Here is a 21,694-nt window from a genome sequence, read left to right as displayed (position 1 = left end):
GAGATTATTCCCGATCAGCCAGGAGAGAAGGAAACGAGAGTAGAGACAGAGACTGTAGCGATAATCTTTCTTGAACATTCCGTTTGTGTATTTGAGGTTACCCCCCCCCATTATACTTCAAAATGTGCAAACAAAAAATAAAAAAATATATATTATTTTATTTTTTAATCTTTTGAGACGAGGTTTCATAATTTGAGGTTTTTTTTTTTTTTTTTTTTTGCGGACTGTTATCCTCATCTTCATAGTTGCTGTTGTTTCACCATGTCTTGCCAGCCCTTTGGGGCTCATGGCACAGTGGATACAGGCATTGAGTCTCTACGGTTCCAAGTGAGCATTGTCTGAAGATAGCGGTTTCAATCCTATCCAAAGCAGGCCAGAGGATTAGTTGGCTGAAACATGGTGAGACAGCAGCAACTATGGAAGGCAGTAATTATTGTGATACAGTTACAAGACTCAGCATTCTTATCCCATCGCAGTTAACCACCTGAAGAAGGCCAGAGGATCAGTTGGCCGAATTGTGGTAAAACACATTTCAATATCTTCAGACTCGACACTGGTTCTAAATTGGCCAGAATAAACTAATATTGGCTGCGCATTTGTTTTTCTCTGGCCCCCCCCTTGCCAATCTTTCACAAAAAACACCCGTCTAGCTGAAACCACTGTCAATAATTTTCCCCACTCTTTATCTGTGCCTAAATCAAAATGTAGATTCCATGAACAAAGCTTCTTTCTTAGTGTCGGAATTTATCTTGCTTCCAGATAAATTCGATGCTAAAGTAACTAAGCTGAAAAAAAAAGTATGAAACAAAAGAGGGGATAAAGAATAAAATATAAATGTCTTGCTTTGAAACGAAGAAGAAACTTTATTTACAATAAGTTGCAAATTTTTCCCTTTGCGGGCCTTTAACTTATGAAACGCCAAAGTAACTATTACGAAAAAAGTAACATGCAATGAGAAAAATAACACTGGTTCGTATAAAGATGTGTGTATCCATTAACGAATACAATAAGAATATACAAAATAGTATCTCCTAATCACACTCGCATATGAAATTAATTTTAGGAGCGTACTCACAATTCAAAGCCAGTCAGGCACGTGCCTTTTTCTTTTTTTTGTTTAAAATCCTTTTAGAATTTTCTCTCCCTCCATGTTCGCGTGCAAACCATAGAGACACACATGAATTTCAGGAGCAAGACCTCGTCGCTTGTCCGGATAGGAAATTCCAAAATTCCTTGTCACGTAAAAGGTATTTTCTTTAAAATAATTTCACTCCTTGTAAAATATGCGCAAAACCGTAGCTACGTAGTTAATTTTCAGAAGTCTGTCTCGTCACAGCCAGGTATTAATTTCTTGCCGGGTCTTCTTCTATGAAGGAGGCTCATCAAAATTCCATTTTCAGCGCCGGGCAACAACACGTTCACTCTCCACCAGTCAGCAGAATTTCAAAAGAGGACGAAATACGCACTGGGCTCGTGACGTCATCACGGAGCTAGCATTTCCCTTTTCTCAAATTAAAGGGAGTTTCATACAAATCCAAAATATACGAAACTAAAAATCATAATGGATACAAAATACAAAAAATCATATACAAGAACCAGATAAAAAATAATAAATGTAAACAGGGAGGAATGCACCATTATTGGTACAAAAAAAATTCCAACATTAGAAGTGCACGCCTGGAACTCTCTTCCGTTTGCCAGTTTCCCACCTGACTGCAACTTCGATGTCTTCAAATTCAACATAAACAAATTCCTGATAAACCGCCCCCTTAAGTAAAACACTTTATCAGATGTCCATTATTAATAATTACTACGATATTATCTCATTGATTACTGTACACGCAATCACCCTTATCCCCGTGTGGCCTTGATAAGTGGTGACTTCCATGTAAAAAAAGGTACTCATGCAGAGAGTGATCCATGCTGAAATAATAACATTATTATTTAAAAAGCCATTCTTAACATTGGGAGGAGCGGATGTTTTGTACCTATTTTGTACTTTAACCTTACAATTGAATAAAAAAAAACATACCATAAAAGTTTAATTAAACGTGGAAATATGATTTAAAAAATAGCGCAGATCACTCTCTGCATTAGCACCAAAAATAAACAATAACAATAACAACTACGAAGATGAGGATAACAGTCCGCAAAAAAAATTACTGAAAAATTAAAACCTGTTGTGCTGTGTTAATCGCATATCATGTCTCGGGATCACAGTGGTATCCAATGCTCGAGGTTTGCTCTATCTATTTAGGTATCTTATTTGTATACCACGCTACACCTTGCTAATCTTATGAGGTTTGAATCCCCATTTTGACTTCTCATGAAAGTTTGCGCCACTCTTGCATTTACTCTTTTTTCCTTTTTTAATGGAGATCTTCATTTATCTTCGTCCTCTTCAAGTCCAATATAAACAAATTCATGATAAACCGGCTCCTTAAGTAAAACACTTTATCAAATCTCCATTACTAACGATTACTACGATATTATCCCATTGATTACTTTACATGCAATAACACTTATCATCGAGTGACTTCCGGGCCTTGATAAGTGGTGGCTACCATGTAAAAAAAATTTTTTAAATCATTCTCGCTTTCCTCCCTGTTTTGTTCAGTTCCATGTTCCTTCTTGATCCATCTCTTCTCAGACATTTCAATATCTTCAGGCTCGACCCTGGTTCTAAATTGGCTAGAATGAGCTAATATTACCTACCCATTTGTTTTTCTATTTCTATCCATTTTTTTTTCTTTTTTACAGAAACTTTATTTTTTCATCGAAGACAAATCTTTCCTTTGATCTGATATTCCTTTTTATTATCTTGCCAATTTCTTTGAAGATCAGCTCTTCTAAATTTCTTGCAAGGCGATCACTGAAACTTTCTGCATTGTTTTACACCCAGCTGTTGCAAGGAATATGTCAGTTTGTTTTTTTACTCTGGCCATCGCCTCAAAGCATCTTATGCATGTTTCCAGTGTGTTCATGTATCCTGTTGGCATCGCCATTGCTGTGCAGTGTTAAGATCTGAGTCTTAACACTGCACAGCAATGGTGCCCAATGCTCGAAGTTTACTTTATTTGTTAATGTATCTCGATTGCTATAAAAACAGATTTCATTGCAGCTTGAAATATTTTAATCCAATTCAACAGTCATCACTGGCTGATGTATTATACAATGTGCCTTCAATAAGTTTCCAGACTTTTTCTGTACAGACATTTAAAATTGTCGTAGACTTTTGGAAATTCAGTATGTTATTGCTATACATCTTATAAGATCACTGACCAATTTTTATTCAAATGACCAGCTATAGCAGGAATTGGAATACACCCTACTAAAGCCTGATTGCCACAGCGGGTGAATTTCAAAAATGCAATCTGGACGTGATGACACTTTAGAAGAATGATATGCAATAAAATTGAAAAGTGTCAAAATAGCAGTCCTTTTTTTTTTTTTTTTTTGCTTCTGGATTTAAGATGTTTTTAGTATTATGGACTGTTTCAGAAACAGATATCACAGTGATTAAACACGTTGTTCAACAGTAACGTTATCCTTTGATGATTATGGATATCTGGCACAAACGTAGACCCCACAATATTATTTTAACACATCATGTACAGAAGTGAAACCTTACTCAGGACAGAACATGCATTGCATGGGGAGAAATAATATGAGGATGATACGATAGATATGTAGTATGAGTTTTAAAGACAGGCTTAGACCTGATAACTTCAGAGGAAGATTAAATCTAGACAGTATAGGAAGATGTGTGCAGAGCAGGAGATTTCGATGGTGTGGTCACATTAAAAGAATAGATTAAAGTTCTTGAATTAGTCGATATAGGTCAGTTGAGGTAGCAGGGTCAATTAACAGGGATATGCCGAAAAGACATGAAGTGGGGGATGTGATAGAGATGGGCCAGAGAGAAAGAGGAATAAAAAAGATTTGGCCAGATATAGATTAGTTTTGGAAATTACTTTCTGAAAGACGCCTAATGCATGCCAGCGTGTAAAATGGATGTTAAACTGGTGATGATGATGATGATGATGATGATGATGATGATGATGATGACTTCGTGGAAAGATGCTCTGTTTGTGAAAATTCCATTTGATGCTAGGCACACAGAAAAGAAAGAAAAATAGTTTTGCAGCTGTGGTAGAAAATTAGTTCTTGCTGTGAATGTCTTTAAAAGAAGAATCATCGCTTGGAGCTCAGTCGATCACTTTCCAGGGAAATAAGAATAAAGTAGAGAAAGACTAGCAACATCTCTTCTGCCAAATAGACACTCTAGAAGAGCAGAAGAGAAATAGTCAACCACCTCAGCAGGAATAACCTTCTTAGTGACACACAATATGGTTTCCGCTCTGCAAGATCTCCCGCAGATGTGCTGACGGTTATATCCCATAGGATAAGTGAATCTCTTGACAAAGGCTTCCTTTCTAGGGCAATTGCTCTTGACATATCAAAGGCCTTCGACAAGGTATGGCATAAGGGTCTACTTCACAAGATTTCCAGCTACGGTATAACTGGAAATGTTTTCTCAATCATTACATCATTTCTCTCCGATAGGCTCATAAGAGTAGTGGTAGATGGACAAAAATCAGAGGCCTGCAATATAAATGCTGGAGTCCTTCAGGGGTCAATCCTGGGCCCAACTCTCTTCCTGATCTACATCAATGACCTCCCTAAACACATACTTAAATCATTCGTTGACATCTATGCTGATGACACGACCATCTACGGCAACACATCAAAGGCTGTAAATGACAAAGTTCTCTCGGATTCTCTCTCCTCTGATCTCGAGCCCGTGGTTCAGGGGGGGAAGATGTGGCTAGTTACCTTTAATGCATCCAAAACCAAACTCCTATCCTTACATCATCAACGCTCTGATCCCCAGCTGGCATCAATTGTGATGGATGGCTCTCGTCTGAGTGAGGCCCCGTGTTTTGACAAGCTTCTGGGTTTGATCTTTACTCCGGATCTGAAATGGAACACGTACATCAAGTCTGTTGCCAAGGTCGCTGGAACGATGGTGGGATCCTTCTACGGCTCCAGAAGATATCTCACTACTGATGCAATTCTCTATCTATATAAAAGCCAAGTACGTCCAAGGATGGAATACTGTTGCTATATCTGGGCAGGAGCTGCTAAAAACAGCCTATCCTGCCTTGACAGAGTACAAAATAGACTTTGTGGCTTAGTGGGGGATGCCCTTTTCTCTATCCTGCAAACTCTCTCCCACAGAAGAGACGTTGCGAGCCTATCCTTGTTTTATCGTTATTTCCATGGTAGGTGCTCGTCTGAACTCCAATCTCTGCCCCCCCCCCTCGCCAATCTTTCACAAAAAACACCCGTCTAGCTGAATCCACTGTGAAAAATTTCCCCCACTCTATATCTGTGCCTAAATCAAAACGTGGATTCCATGAACAAAGCTTCTTTCTTAGAACTGCATGCCTGTGGAACTCTGTTCCGTCTGCCTGCTTCCCTCCGGACTACAACTTGGATGTCTTCAAGTCCAATGTTAACAAATTCCTAATGAACCGCCCCCTTAATTAAACATCTTTATCAAATCTCCACACTAACGTAATGTACTTGCAATAACCCTTATCCCTGAGTGGCTTCCAGGCCTTGATAAGTGGTGATCACTGTGTAAAAAAAAAAAAATCTCTTACTAGATTGTGAAGTCGATTTTTTAAAACTCTGTTATGGCAAGAAATTGCTGTGACTGGTATATTTCTAGATGTGGCAACAGTACTCCATCTTAGGACGTGTATGATTCATACACTCCTAGAGTTTTATTGTTTATATGTATATTTAACCAATTTTGTACCCAGGCAATGCTGGTAAATAAAATACTGATCAGGATTAATTATTAAAATGGATGAAATTAATTGGATTTTTTGTTTGTTTGTTTTTAACAACATAAATCAATATTTGGTCTAAATGCCCAACGAAACAGATATAATTACGTATCTTGAAGTAAAAAAAAGCTATTAAAAACAAAAGTATAAAAGAAATATCACCTTTACTTTATAGAACCAAATAACTACTCGCCACAAACCAACATTATTTTTGCAATAACCTAATACATAATATATCTATATTGTAATTTAAAAAATTAATCATTTTCATTGGAATTACCTCCCTTGAAAATTAATTAATGTAATATTTTAACAAATGACCAAGCATTCATGTGCTTCAGATTAGCTTTACAACTCTGTGTTAGTTACATGTTTTCTCTTCCATTCTTTCTCGAATCAGGACTGTACCCTAATCAACCATGTTTCTGACAGTATAGATGCAGCTCTCTTTTTATAACGCCCAGCACATGTATTTGACGAATTTAATGTCTACTATAGTAGTTCGCTTCATTTCTCGAGTTACACAGATGCAGCTGGTAACAGCACACATAACTTCTCTGTAACACATTTCCTAACACAGACAGTCGCATTCCTGACCCATCTCCCAGATCGTGAAGATCAGCAAGCCTCACTTCTAGACCTATTCTTTATCACAGTACCAGTGGATTGTGTGACAAAAGCCAATAGTCCGCTTGAGAATGCCAATCACGTTGTTATATTGGTTGCCCTCCCCCTAAATTCTTGACCCCAAACTGAGGAGGCGTTGCTCAAAATGACAAGCTGCTTCAAATAGGATGATTGGGAAACCATCATCTTTTCTCTTCCTGCTGAACAATGTGCTGATGAGATAACTGAATGGTGCAAAGCAGGTACATTCCCAAATGGAAGTATTATACTCTCCCCGACTCTCCCCAATGGTTCACTCCAACTTGTGTAGCTGCCATTGCGCAAAGGTAGTATTCCAACGATTCATCTACCACAAGTCAAGTACAAATACGAAAAAGTTTAAAGAAGCTAGAAATAGCTGTAAGAGTGAAATAGCCGCAGCTAAAAGAAGACATACTGAAGTGACCAGGAAACGTACCGAGTTGCAGAAAATAGAAACCTCCCCAGATGTAACACAAAAACGAAAAAGAAGGAAAAATAGCAAAATGGCTCAGTAACACGCAACAATAGTCTCCAGGGATTCTCATACAACCGTATGTCTGTTTTCTCTCCATAACCTACTTTTATGCAGTCGAGCAGCGGGATTTTGCACATGAGCAGTGAGATTTTGCATCACTTTACGAGATCGCTAGTTATAAAAGTTGCGGGCGCCGCTATCTTGGTTCTTCATTCCCCCCTCCTTCCAGCAGCTTGATTCCACATGACGCGCACACCCACGGACACTTTAACGATAAGTCATTTTCTTGATTTTCATAATTTTCCCCACAGGCAACAGTAACCCATCTTCTGGCGTGTCTGAGTCTTATATTTTTCCAAAATTTAATTATTTACATTCAATTTGATACACAAGCAATGTTGGTAAAATAAAGTATTGAGCTGTTTTAATTCTGTTGCAGTTTCTGTATGTCTGCTTAGCGTTTGTAGCCCATGTGTATTAGTTTCTGCATTCAAGGGTATTTCAGCCTTCATTATTTTCACCCACTATATCTTCTCAGTAATCCCTCTGATTCCAATCTTTTCCATTATTTTTTTTAAGTTTTGTGATTGTTCCTAGTGCTCTTACTATTATCGGTGTTACCTTGACTTTCTTCATTTTCTATATCCCTTTCAGCTTTATAGCTGTGTATTTTCGCTACTTCTCCGTCTGTTTGGTATTAACCTTATGGTCTGCTGAAATGGCGAAATCTGGCAGAATCTTTCTCTCTTGTTAACTATTATAACACCTGGTCTTCATGCTTGAATGGGTTTATCTGTTTGTACGTCTATGTCCCATGTTTGTGATTTTCGTTTTCAAATCAAAATTATAATCAATATAATAATCGTCTTTTTATAATGAGAAAATTTATAAATATTTAAAATCTTAAAAAGTGCAACAAAATGCCAATTATTTTTTATTTGTGTATAAGACACATCTGATTGAGTGTACATAAAATTGTTTTTTTTTTTTTTTTTTTTTAATTCTAGTATCTTCCTTTTTATAGTTTAATATTAATAGTTTTCGGTAAAATAATTTTCCGGATAAACATTTTGTTGAATATTTTTCTGTTGAGGCAAACATCTTTTTTCAAGAAATACCTAACTTTTTAAAATTATTTTTATCAACAACATTAACAACAACAGAAATAATAAAATGATATTTATTAATTAATAAAAACATGCTCAGAATAACATGAAAAGTATCATCACATAATGTAATGTTTATTTTATTAATCAATAATACAAGAAGTTTTTTTTTGTTTCGTAATAACACAAGATGTGTTAAAAAATAAAGTTATATTTTTTAATAAATATATTGTTTTGTTTTTCGTGTCTTGACTCCGTGACCCCGTTCCATTCAGTTGCGTTACATAATGAATCGTATCCACTTCCGATAGTTTGATTTTTGCCGAACATTGATCTTGGACATTATTTTAAAAATATACAAATTTATTTTCTTTTGGAGAGGGGGGGGCTATTTTTAAAACAATATCTACTTCCGTATTTTCTTTAAATTTCTATTTTTGAGCGATTATCGAGATTTCCAAGACGTGATTCTCTCATGTCGAACATTTTTTTTTTTGTTCTAAAGTAACACTCGACACTACTTTTTTAAAAAAAAAAAACTAAATAAACGTTTTAAAATAAGTTGAACCATTAAAAACTTACAAAGCTAGGTAGAAAATTAACATTAGAAAATCGATTTTATATATTTAAAAACAACAGTAAACACGTAAATATATTGTTAAATATATATATATATATATATATATATATATATATATTATGGGGGTGTAGTCTCTTTTAAAAACAATACCCCATTCAATAACCGTCCTAAAATGTGTTTCCAATCGATATGTATTCAATAATGGAGAGTTTTCCTGGCTATCAAAAAATGGACGAGTTTTCCTAAATTTTACGCTGCATCCAATTTATAATTAATTCTAAGTATAATTTTCGTTAAGTTTATTTAAATTTAATACGACCAGTGAGTAAAATTTTGTTTCTTCTGTAGGTAAATTTATTTATTTATTTATTATTGGCTCACATGGAGCTTTCACATAAGTCAACAAACGATCTGATTGGAAACCTGTGGTGTTCTCTGGAAGCTGAGTGACAACAAGTCTCCCAAGACGTCCAGCTCTCTTCACCTCCTTCGATAGCATTTGCAAATGAATTTGCATCATCGCTTACCATTGATTTCTCGCTGGTAGTGGCCATTGGTTTATACTGGAATTGGAGTGGCACTCAGCCTCCTCAAGGTCCCAGTTCTCTTTGCGCTTGTCCAGCCGAGGTCTGGTTGGCACTTGCTCCTCGGTTTTTCAGTCCTTATTGACCCTTCTCCGCCCTTTGGTATCATTTCTTCTTTTTTGTGGGGGGGGATCGGTGATGAAACAATGGGGGGGGATGCATGATGGGGGTGTGTAGAACTTGTAAATATGCAGTTTCGGTGTTCTTTATTCCCTGTAACGCTTATTCGTTATATTGTCTTGTATTATTCTCCGCATTCAAGGGGTTTCCTTAATCTTTCAGTCGTTGTCATTATCGTTAGTCGTTGTACTTTTGCAATTATTCATCTGATTCCAAATTATTATTATTATTATTATTATTATTATTGTTATTATTAGCAGCAGCAAAGTTTAGCATCTGTTTTCTGTTCTCGTTTAGTGGAGGAAAAATCCTTGTTGACTTGTTTTTCTTACTAAATAAACACTTTAAAATAAGCTAAACCACTAACAACTTAGCAAGCTAGATAGAAAAATCGATTTTGCCTCTGTTAAAACAACAGTAAATAAGTACAAATACTTAAAACATATGCGGTCTGCAATTTCGTTTTTGAACTGAAATCGCTTTTACCTTTTTAGAACAACAATAATTAACTAAAAAAAATTTTTTTTTAATATTGGAGGGGTAGTCTCTTTTAAAAACAATATCTCCTTCAAGAATGGCCCTAAAATGTGCGTATGCATTTTTTTTTTTTTTTTTTTGGTGCCACGCTATTTGTAAATAGTGTTTTCATGTGCAATTCAAGTTTTCACGATATTTGTTTTTTCATTCAATTGTAATTTTTTTTATTCAATTGTAATTTTTTTTTATTCAATTCTAAGGTGGAAGCACAGAATAGATACAAAACACCCTCTCCTCATCATGTTAAGAATGACTTTCAAAAATAATAAAATTATTATTTCAGCACAGTACCAAAAATACATTAGTACCTAAAATTTTACTTTGCAATGTTTTTATTTTTAAGTCATAAAATAAAACACATATAATAATTTTAAAACTTCATCCTGCTTTATTTTTTATTTGTTAAATACGTGGTTAATTAAAATTAAATTATAATCACATCCTTACATTTGAAATAATAGTGCAATTAAATTCTATCTATTGTTCATTTCAAAATGTAAACAAACTTCTGGTTAAATTAATCGATACCGCTGTTGAACATAAAGAGTCCCTTTTTAAGGATTATATTGTTCGACTTATATTTTCAAGTTAAATTCAAGTCTGACGATATCTTTTTGTTCATTAAATTGTTAGGTCGAAGTACAGAATAGTTATTTACAAACAGCCGAGTAACACAAGCAGCTTTGCTTAAAATAAAAAGATAGCCTCAATAGTTCTAACAAGCGATCAGTTAGTACGCGCAGTTGCTGCCGGCAGCTACTGTGAAAAGTTAGTATTAATAGTTGGAAAACCCTTATGAATCGATTTTGTAAAAAAAGATTTTTTTAAATCGATATTATATCAAATTATATAAAATAATAAAAAAAAGAACATGGAGATTATTATTATCACTATTCCAAAAGAATTCATTAAATATTTGGCGAGGAAATTTAAAATTTGTTTTTTTATGCGGTACCTGGGGTTTCATTACTCGATAGTAGTCTGCAAGTAACATTTTGTTTAGCCTGGCAGTTACTTGCTCGACTAATATGGAATTTAAAACGACTATATTGTATTATTGAGTAACCGCGAACTTTGCTGATGATGAGGAAGTGATAAAACTTTCGTATTTATTCATTTAGATAAAAGGTGGGTATTGTTTGGCTGTTATTATACAACTGCATACAAAAACAATTTAAAAAAATGACTTTCCAAATGTTGAGCTGATTAAACTCGTTAAGAAATTGAATGAAACGCGGCATAACGAAATTAAGATAATGAATTCCAATGAACAAATACAATGGCGAACATAACAACACGCGTATCTTTTGTGCGACGTAATTCGCTATTAGCTCGTATCTTGGCGGATACACGCCAATGCCGTCTTCGCAATCAGTGTCTCCACGTTATCGAGAAGGAATTTTTGTTCACTCAAAACACCAAACTAAAAAAAAAAAAAAAACGACATGAAGGAAAAACACACACACGCACAAAAAAAAAACCACTAGGAGAATAAGTATGCGAAAACAGAGAACGCAAAAGAAAGCGACGACTGACAAAGGCAATTTAATTAAAAGCCCACTGATTGTAAATTCTCGGAGTCGCCGAACGCGAATATCATGGATGGAAATATTTTTACAGTAAATGCTCAAGGAGGAACACAAAATAAATCATATTGGAGTGTTTCTTTACAATCATACAGCTATGAAAAAAAGTGGCTGGTTACTTTTAATTTATCTAAAACTAAGCTCCTATCCTTGCATCATCAACGCTCTGATCCCCATCTGGCATCAATTGAAATAAATGGCTCTCGTCTTGGGGAGACTCCATGTTTTGACAAGCTTCTGGGCTTTACGTTTACTCCTTATCTAAAATGGAATATGTACATCAAATCCATTGCGAAAGTCGCTGGAAAAATGATGGGATCCTTCTATCGATCCAGTAGATATCTCACTCCTGATGCAATTCTCTATCTATATAAGAGCCAGGGACGTCCAAGGATGGAGTATTGCTGTCACATCTGGGCAGGAGCTGCTAGGAAGACCTTATCTTGCCTTGACAGAGTTCAGAATAGACTTCGTAGCCTAGTGGGAGATGCCCTTTTCTATTCCCTGCAATCTCTTTCTCACAGAAGAGACGTTGCGAGCCTGTCTCTGTTTTATCGTTATTTTCATGGCAAGTGCTCGTCTGAGCTCCAATTTATGGTCCCCCTCGCCAAACATTCACGAGAAACACTCGTTTGGCTGTAAACACTATCAATAATTTCCCCCATCCTTATCTGTGCCTAAACTTAAACGTAGATTACATGAGCAAAGCTTCTTTCTTAGAACTGCACACATGTGGAACTCTCTTCCGTTTACCTGCTTTCCAGCTGACTACAATATGGCCGTCTTCAAGTCCAATGTAAACAAGTTTTTGATGGGCCGTTCCTCTTAAGTAATCCAATTTACCAAATTTACAATTCTAACTATTACTATGATATTGTCCTTTTGACCACGGTACTCTTTAACCCTTATCCTCGAGTAGCCTCTGGGCCTTGATAAGTGGTGATTCCTTTGTAAAAAAAAAAAGAAATTGTCTTATTGATGTCGTCATTTTTTCCATGGAAATTATAATAGAGTAGAGCTGCTGATTATGGATTTTTGTCCCCGAAATCAATAGAGATTAGACCCGTTCCTGTAAATGACATGATCCCTGTTGATTGCGGTGTAATGCTGGTTATGTGCAGTTCTATGAGGTCCAACTCTCTAGACCTTGCCTTCTCTCTTTGAGAAGAAGTTAATTTATTACTAATCGCCACAGGCGCTCTTACCAAGGAATGCCGACGGGGCTGCTCAGGCATTATTTACAGGTCAGAGTATCTCTCCTCCTCAGGGGGTGGGGGCGCTGACTTCTAAATCCCACTTTTCGACCCTGGTGTCACATTTCTTGCTAGAAACTATAAAACAGAGTGGAGAAAGACTAGCAACGTCTCTCCTGTGAGAAAGGGGTTGAAAAAAAAATAGAAGAGATCTTCCCCTAGTATATTGCAAAGTCGATATTTTGAAACTCAATCAAAATAGGAAAAAATGCCCTGGTCGGTACCTCCCCAGCTGGGACAGCAGTACTCCACACGTCTGATTTTTATATCTTTCCAAAATTTTCTTAGTAATTGTCTGTATTTTTGAGATGAGTTGTTTTCATTGATTGAGATTGTCGGACTGACTTCCTCATCTTGGTTGTTATTGTCACAACGTTTCGGCCGTTTTGCCCTCCGGCCTTCGTCAGGTGAACGGTTTGTTAGGAGTCTCGAACCCAACCCTTTATTATTATTACGGGGGTACCGTGTTCGGACTCCAGCTAGGCTTTGGGACATAGTTGCTGATTCTCTGTTTTTCAATGTTACTTTTTCACTGCCTTCGTTCAGGATTGAACTCAGCACCTTTGGGTAACTGTAAACTTTGATACAACGTCTAGGACCATTTGGCCATATGTCACTAGGACATTATTATTATTATTATTATTATTATTATCATTATTATTATTATTATTATCATTATTATTATTATCATGTGTGTTATGATTATTATTATTATCATTATTATTATTAGTTCACCTGACGAAGGCCGGAGGGCAAAACGGCCGAAACGTTGTGACAATAACAACCAAGATGAGGAAGTCAGTCCGACAATCTCAATCAATCAAAATTTTCTTGTTTACATCTACATTAACATTTGATGCCCAGGCAACACTAGTAAAATTAAATATTAATCAGGATTAAATATTAAAATCGATGAAATCGATTCCTTTTCTCTGTGTGTGTGTGTGTGTGTGTGTGTGTGTGTGTGTGTGTGTGTGTGTGTGTGTGTGTGTGTGTGTGTGTGCGTGTGTTTTAACAACACGGATCAATATTTGGCCTACATGCCTGACGGCTTACAAAGGCAATTTAATTAAAAGCTAATGATTGTAAATTCACGGAGTCACCGAACAAGAATATCGTCGATAAAATTACTTCAAAAGTAAATCATATTCAGATCTTTCCTTGCAATTACACCATCATAAAAAGGCGTCTTGTTATTATTATTTACTTGCTAAGAGTTTTAAAACAGGCCATCATTAAAGATTTCTCTTCCAGAACAACCTGTGCTGTTCCCTGAAGTCTGAGTGACAACAAGTCTCCCCAGATTTCTGGTACTCTCCAACTCTTTCGATAATCTTTGCAATTAAATTTGCTTTATTGCAACAGCCGTTTACCATTGACTTCCTGCTGACAAGACCATTAGTCTTCACTAGAATTTGGATGGCACTAAGCTTCCCCGAGGTCCCAGTCCTCTTAGCACTCATCCAGTGAAAGTCTGATTAGTGCTTTGTTTCCTCAGTCCTTGCATCCTCCTTGATCCTTCATGACTATTTTGTGTAATATCAGTCGTGGCTCATGCCTTTTTTTTAAGGGGGGGGGGCACATTTTATTATTATTATTATTATTATTATTATTATTATTATTATTATCATGTGTGTTATTATTATTATTATTATTATTATTATTATTATTATTATTATTATCATTGGCCCACAAGGAGCTTATACACAGGTCATCAAAGATCTCACTGAAAATCGCCTGTGGTGTTCCCTAACAAGTCTCCCCAGATTTCCAGTACTCTCCCCCTCTTTTGATAACATTTGCAAATAAATTTGCATTATTGCAACAGCTGCTTGCACTTGATTTCTCGTTGGCAGCGGCCATTGGTCTTCATTGGAATTTGAGTGGCAATAAGACTGCCCAGGGGTCCCAGTTCTCTTCGCACTCTTGCAGCGGAGGTCTAGTCAGTGCTCACTCCTTGGTCTTTCTTTCCCCCTTGACTCTACTTGGCTATTCGGTCTCATAATTTTTTTGGGGGGGGGGGGGCAGGGATGTGGTAATGCGGGGATGGGGGGGTTAGAGAACTTATAGGTATGCAGCTTCATTGTTTTTGGTTCCATGTAGCGCTTCATGTTTTGTCTCTGCAGCAGTGTGTTTGGACAGTGCTTGTGGTTCCTGTATGTTAGTCTCCACATTCAAAGGTTTTCCTTAATATTTCAGCTGCTTTCATTATTGTCATGCGTTGTATTTTTCCAGTCATTCCTCTGATTCCAATTTCTCCCATTCTTTTTTCAAAGTTTTTCGGGATTGTTCCTAGTGCTCCTACTATTATAGGTATTATTTTGATTTTCTTCATCGTCCATATCCCTTTTAGCTCTCTGGCTAGCTATGTGTATTTGCTCTATTTCTCCTTTTCTTTGATATTCACCCTATGGTTAGCTGGAACAGCAAAGTCTACGATTTGACGGGACTTTTCTTTCTTATTAATATTACGACATCTGGTCTTCTTGCTTGGATGGGTTTATCAGTTTATATGTCCTTGTCCCATGGGATTTTGTGATTCTCGTTTTCAAGTCCTGTTGCCAGCTTATGTTTGTACCACTTGTCTGTGCATTCGAGATGCAGTTGTTTGCATAATTCCTATAATGCCCTTCCCACCTGATCGTGTCTGTTCTTGTATTCTTTTTAGGCCAGTTTGCTGCATTCACTTGCTATATGGTTTATCCTTTCGTCTCTTTGTCCACAGAGTCTGCATTTACTGTTTTCTTATGTTTTATCAATCTTTGCTTTGATGTGGTTGTTTCTATTGAGTTATCTTTTGCTGTGGTTATTATTATTATTATTATTATTATTATTATTATTATTATTATTAAAAGGCAATAATGCAGGATGCAAAGAGGAAGAAGAGGAATCTGAGTGCAGCATGGATCGATTACAGAAAGGCTTACAACATGGTTCCTCATTTATGAATCCGTGAAACACTATTGATGATGAAGGTTGCTAGGAATGTGGTAGGGCTTTTGGAGACAAGTATGGCTCAATGGAAAACGGTGCTGACAGCAAACAGAGAGGTGCTGGGGCAGGTTGGTATTAAACGTGGAATATTCCAAGGAGATTCGTTATCTCCACTTCTTTTTGTAATGATAATGATGCCACTGAGCATCTTCTTGAAGAGAGAAAAACTGGGGTATAACTTTGCATCTGGTGAAAGATGCCTCAACCATTTACTGTTTATGGATGATTTGAAGATATTCAATAGAAATGAAAAGGAAATGGGGAGACTGGTAGAGCTCTTAGGGACATACTCGGAAGACATCGGGATGGAGTTTGGGATTAGCAAATGTGTGGTTCTGGTGATGAAAAGGGGAGTAAAGGTTCATTCAGATGGAATAGTGTTGCCAAATGGAGAAATTATGAAAGAAATAGAAGATACAGGGTATAAGTATTTGGGAGTGTTTGGAGGGTGTAGGCATCATGAACAGAGAAATGAAGGGGAAAGTCAGGAAGGAGTATCTTAGAAGAGTGAAACTAATTGTGAAGTCGAAATTGTATGGAGGAAACCTAATGAAAGTGGTGAATGCATAGGCAGTCAGTGTTTTGAGATACAGTGCAAAAATTTTAGAATGGTCTGACAAGGACTTGCATGCCATGGATATCAAAACAAGAAAAGTTTTAGCAATGTTTGGTATATTTCACATTCGAAGTAGCGTAGCAAGGCTGTATCAAAAGAGGAAAGATGGTGGGAGAGGATTGAAAAGTGTAAAAGATTGTGTTAGAACCGAGGAGATGTCGTTGAAGGAGCATGTGGTTAGAAGTGATGAGTGAATGCTTAAGGTTGTGGCCAATGAAGTGGAGGTATGTGAGACCAAGGCTGATTATGTGAAACGTATGGATAGAGAAAGGGCAGAGGAACTGGCTAGGAAGAAAATGCATGGAAGATTCTTCCAGGATATAGCAGAAGTGGCTGATGAAAGATCATGGCAATGGCTTAGAGCTGGGTATCTGGCTAAGAGTACTGAAGCTTTTGTTTGTGCAGCACGAGAGCAGGCATTAGGAACACGATTGTTCAAAAAAGTGGTTCTAGGAGAGGAAGTTGCTGCAGAATGTCGGATTTGTGGTAAGACCTCAGAGTTAATTGTGCACCTTGCAGCAGGGTGTAGTGGACTGGCCCAGAGAGAGTACCGCAAAAGGCATGATCGCATGAACTTCGGATATATTGGGAGGTGTGTAAGAGGGTTTGGGTGAAGTGTCCTGGAAAATGGTTTGGGGAGGTGCCTGATGAAGTGAGAACAAGTGAGGATGTCAAGGTAGAGGTATGGTGGGACAAAAGTGTCATAACGACCAAGCAATTGGAATATAATCATCCGGATTTGGTCGTCATTGACAAGGGCTCAAAAACTGGCAGATTGTAGACTTCTCAGTACCCTGGGACAGGAATGTGAGAGAGAAGGAGAATGAGAAGTGGAGCAATTATTATGCTCCATTGGCCTTAGAGATAAAACATATACACGGGGTTAAAACACAAATAATCCCGATCGTAGTTGGTACGCTAGGAGTAATTATCAAGTCGTCTGGGATTACAATCGAAAAAAAACTACGAATCACCAATGTTTTAGGCAGCCTTCAGACTTCTGCTATTGTAGGTACCACCAACATCCTTAGGAAAACCTTTGATCTTTGACGCTCCTGGATTGGAGCCGGGATTGAGGGAAATCCTCTGGAAATGAATCCTATCCCTTTCCAGAGAGACGTTCATAAACGAAATCAGAATTATTATTACTACTACTACTATTATTATTATCATTATTATTTTTATTATTATAATTATTTTTATTATTTTTATTATCATTATTATTATTATTATTATTATTATTATTTTTATTATTATTATTATTATTATTTTTATTATTATTATTTTTATTATTATTATTATTTTTATTATTATTATTATTATTTTTATTATTATTATTATTATTATTATTTTTAATATTATTATTATTATTATTATTTTTATTATTATTATTTTTATTATTTTTATTATTTTTACTATTATTCTTTTTATTATTATTTTTATTATTATTATTATTATTATTTTATTATTATTATTTTTATTATTATTATTTTTATTATTATTATTTTTATTATTATTATTATTTTTATTATTATTTTTATTATTATTATTATTTTTTTTATTATTATTATTATTATTTTTATTATTATTATTATTTTTATTATTATTATTATTATTATTTTTATTATTATATTATTATTTTTATTATTATTTTTATTATTATTATTATTTTTATTATTATTTTTATTATTATTATTTTTATTATTATTATTATTATTATTATTTTTATTATTATTATTATTATTATTATTTTTATTATTATTATTATTTTTATTATTATTATCATTATTATTATTATTATTTTTATTATTATTATTTTTATTATTATTATTATTATTACTACTACTACTATTATTATTATTATTATTTTTATTATTATTATTATTTGTTGCAGTAGTAATACTAGTTATTTTTGTTAATCTTTTTTTTTTTTTCACATATTCAATTAAAACCTGCTGATTGTAAATTCTAAATTCTCGAAGACAGCAAACATGATAGCCATCAGTAAAGTAACTTCAAACTTCAAACGAAACGCGGTGTACAATTATATTATGTTTTTAAATTTTGGAGATGAGGATTGATAAGCTGGATTATTCGGACCACCGTTCTCACCTTAAGTGTTATTCGCACAACGTTTTGATCGACGTAAGCTCCGACCTTCTGCAAGTGTATATTATTGAACTCAGGAATTTGTCTGTCGAACTCGGGAATCGTTACTAGACAAAATTCAGTTGTAAGTGACATTTTCTGGAGTGCAAGCGATACTAAGAATACAATTGCGATTTACTTAAGACAGTCAAACAAAAATGATATCTATACCAAAGAAAATCTAGAAGATTATATACTGGAATGTATTAATCCGTGGCCAAGGCCGCTGGAAAAATGGTGGGATCCTATATCGATCCAGTAGATATCTCACTGCTGATGCAAATCTCTATCTATATAAGAGCCAGATACGTCCAAAGACGGAGTACTGTTGCCACATTTGGGCAGGAACTGTTAGAATGGATTTCTCCAGCCTTGATAGGGTTCAAAATAGACTTCGTATCCTAGTAAGGGATGCCCTTTTCTCTTCCCTGCAACCTCTTTCTCACAAAAGAGATGTTGCGAGTCCGTCTCTGCTTTATCGTTATTATCAATAATTTCCCCCATTCTTTATCTGTGCCTAGACCTAAACGTAAGATCCTGAGCAAAGCTTTTTTCTTACAACTGCACACTCGTTGAACCCTCTTCCGTTTGCCTGCTTTCCAGTTGACTACAATATGGTCATCTTCAAGTCCAACATAAACAAGTTCTAAATGAGATGTTCTTCTTAAGTAATCCAATTTACCAAATTTACACTTCTAATGATTACTATGATATTGTCCCTTTGACTACTTTACACTCTTTAACCCTGGTCCTCGAGTAGTCTCTGGGTCTTGATAAGTGGTGACTACTTTGCAAAAAAAAAAAATAAATTTGTTTTTTTTGGTGGGGAAATAAAATTAACTACTTAATCAATTTTTGTGATTTTTTTAATATACTATATTCATTCTGTGACAAGTAGGTACACGATAACAGTTTTCTTCAATTTTGTTTATCGCCATAAGTGCTAATCTGTAACAGCACCAAACACTCTCGTCTTAGAAAGACCTCATGTTTTGACAAGCTTATGGGATTAACCTTTACCCTTGATCTGAAATGGAACATGTATATCAAATCTGTTGCCAAGGTCTCTGAAAAAATGATGGGATCGTACTATCGTTCCAGTAAATATCTCACTGCTGATGCAATTTTCTATCTATATAAAAGCCAAGTCCGTCCAAGGATGGAGTATTGTTGCCAAATCTGGGCAGGAGCTGCTAGAAGCAGCTTATCCCGCCTTGACAGAGTACAAAATAGACTTCGTAGCTTAGTGGAGGATGCCCTTTTTTCTTCCCTGCAACCCCTTTCCCATAGAAGAGACGTTGCTAGCCTGTATTTGTTTTATCGTTATTTCCATTGCAAGTGTTCATCTGAGCTCCAATATCTGGTCCCCCCCCCCTCGTTAATCTTTCACGAAAGACACCCGTCTAGCTGAAACCACTGTCCATAATTTTCCCCATTCTTTGAATGTGCCTAAGTCAAAACGTAGATTCCATGAACAAAGTTTCTTTCTTAGAACTGCACGCCTGTGCAGCTCTCTTCAATTTGCCTGCTTCCCAGCTGACTACAACTTAGTTGTCTTCAAGTCAAACATAAACAAATTCTTGATGAACCACCCACTTAAGTAATCCAATCTACCAAATTTCCATTACTAATGATTACTACGATATTATCCCATTGACTACTGTACACTCAATAACCCTTATCCTCGAGTGGCCTCCGGACCTTGATAAGTTGTGACTCCTATGTAAGAAAAAAAAAAAAATACAGCGATATGATTTATTTTTGGTTGCTTCTCGGACATTTCTGTTAAAGTATTTTCATCGATGACATTTGTGTTCTTTGAATTCCAAAATTTACAATCAGCAGGTTTTAATTAAATTGCCTTTGTCGGACATTTTTTTTTTTCAGTTCTATTTGGGTTCTTCGTTCTCTACATATTCAAACTTGAAGGTTATTTATTTATCTGCCCCTGACAGCGGGATGATGTGACAAAAGGATTAGAAAACAAGATTTGAAGAGTGAGTGCCATAGAGGAAACGCATCTGGGATTACAAAAAAAAAAAATGCCCGGGCAACCTTGTTAGCATTCCATGGTAGGAGCGCTTCAGGAGATTAGCAATAAATTAAGCTTTTCTTAAAGAGATGCACAGTGAACGAAGCATAAAAAAAATGACTAAATTTAGCATTTGACCCCCCCCCCCATTTAGCCCCAAAAGTCCCCAGGAGACGTCAAATCCTGGTGAAAATGAACAAACGGTGCAGTTTTAGGTCTTAACATATTTAAATTTGAGTTCTGCACCATGCAAATGAAAAATTACTAAGTCCATCATTTGCCCCCCCCCCCATTTAGCCCCAAAACTCCCCAAGGCCATAACATATTTAAATTTGAGTTCAGCACCATGCAAAACTGCTAAATAGACATACCAAGAAAATTTTAGACAAATAGGGTAAAATAGATTCCCCAAAATGGAGTTTTTTATTAGCCCTAAAAGAGCCCCTGGCGCACACCTAGAGATATTGCAAAGTATAGACAAACAAAATTATACAGAAATCAGTTAGTTACAACTTTTCAGAAATTTTTATAAAAATCCAAGTCATCAGTTTTTTTTTTTTTAATAAACACAAAAGTATCAATTTTAACCATTTTAACCCGAAAGGAACCCCTAGGGGGTCAACCAGAGTTTCCCCGGAAAATCTGTCTGTTACTTCTTTACTCATATCATGGTTAATGTTTGTGCAAAATTTCAAAAAATTCTAAGGCATAGTTATTGAGAAAAGTGCAGACGGACAAACAGACGAACAGACAAGGGTGAATTTACACGCCCACCCTCCTTTTGTTGGAGGGACCAAAAAAGTCGATAGACCCTGTTTTTGTCTTTTATGTATGCTAAGTGCCTTTGATAAGTTTCCAAACTTTTTTGACATGCATTTCAAATTGTCATAGACTCTTGAAAATTCAGTATGTTATTGCTATACACTTTATGAGATGACTGACCAATTTTTATGCATTCAGGTTCAAATGAACAGCTACAACAGGAATTGGAATACAACCTACTAAAGTCTGATTGTCACAGCTGTTGACTTTTAAAAATGCAACCTGGACGTGAGGACACTTTAGAAGAATAATATACAATAAAATTCTATGTTTACACTTGGAAAAATGCCACAGAAACATATGGAATGCTTTTAGACCATTTTGCATGAATCGAG

The 21,694-nt window shown here is 35.7% G+C and overlaps 1 protein-coding gene across 2 annotated transcripts in view; it reads right to left on the bottom strand.

Annotated features, from left to right (window-relative positions):
- Nucleotides 1–21,694, bottom strand: part of LOC145245901 (VPS10 domain-containing receptor SorCS3-like) — a 1,435,182-nt gene that overhangs the window by 1,389,888 nt on the left and 23,600 nt on the right. The window lies entirely within an intron of this gene.

This window comes from Euprymna scolopes, chromosome 23, assembly GCF_053919585.1.
Source record: "Euprymna scolopes isolate OS-2025 chromosome 23, ASM5391958v1, whole genome shotgun sequence".
NCBI lineage: Eukaryota > Metazoa > Mollusca > Cephalopoda > Sepiida > Sepiolidae > Euprymna > Euprymna scolopes.
The sequence above is the reverse complement of the archived record's forward strand: the minus strand, read 5'-3'. Positions and strand labels throughout refer to the sequence as shown.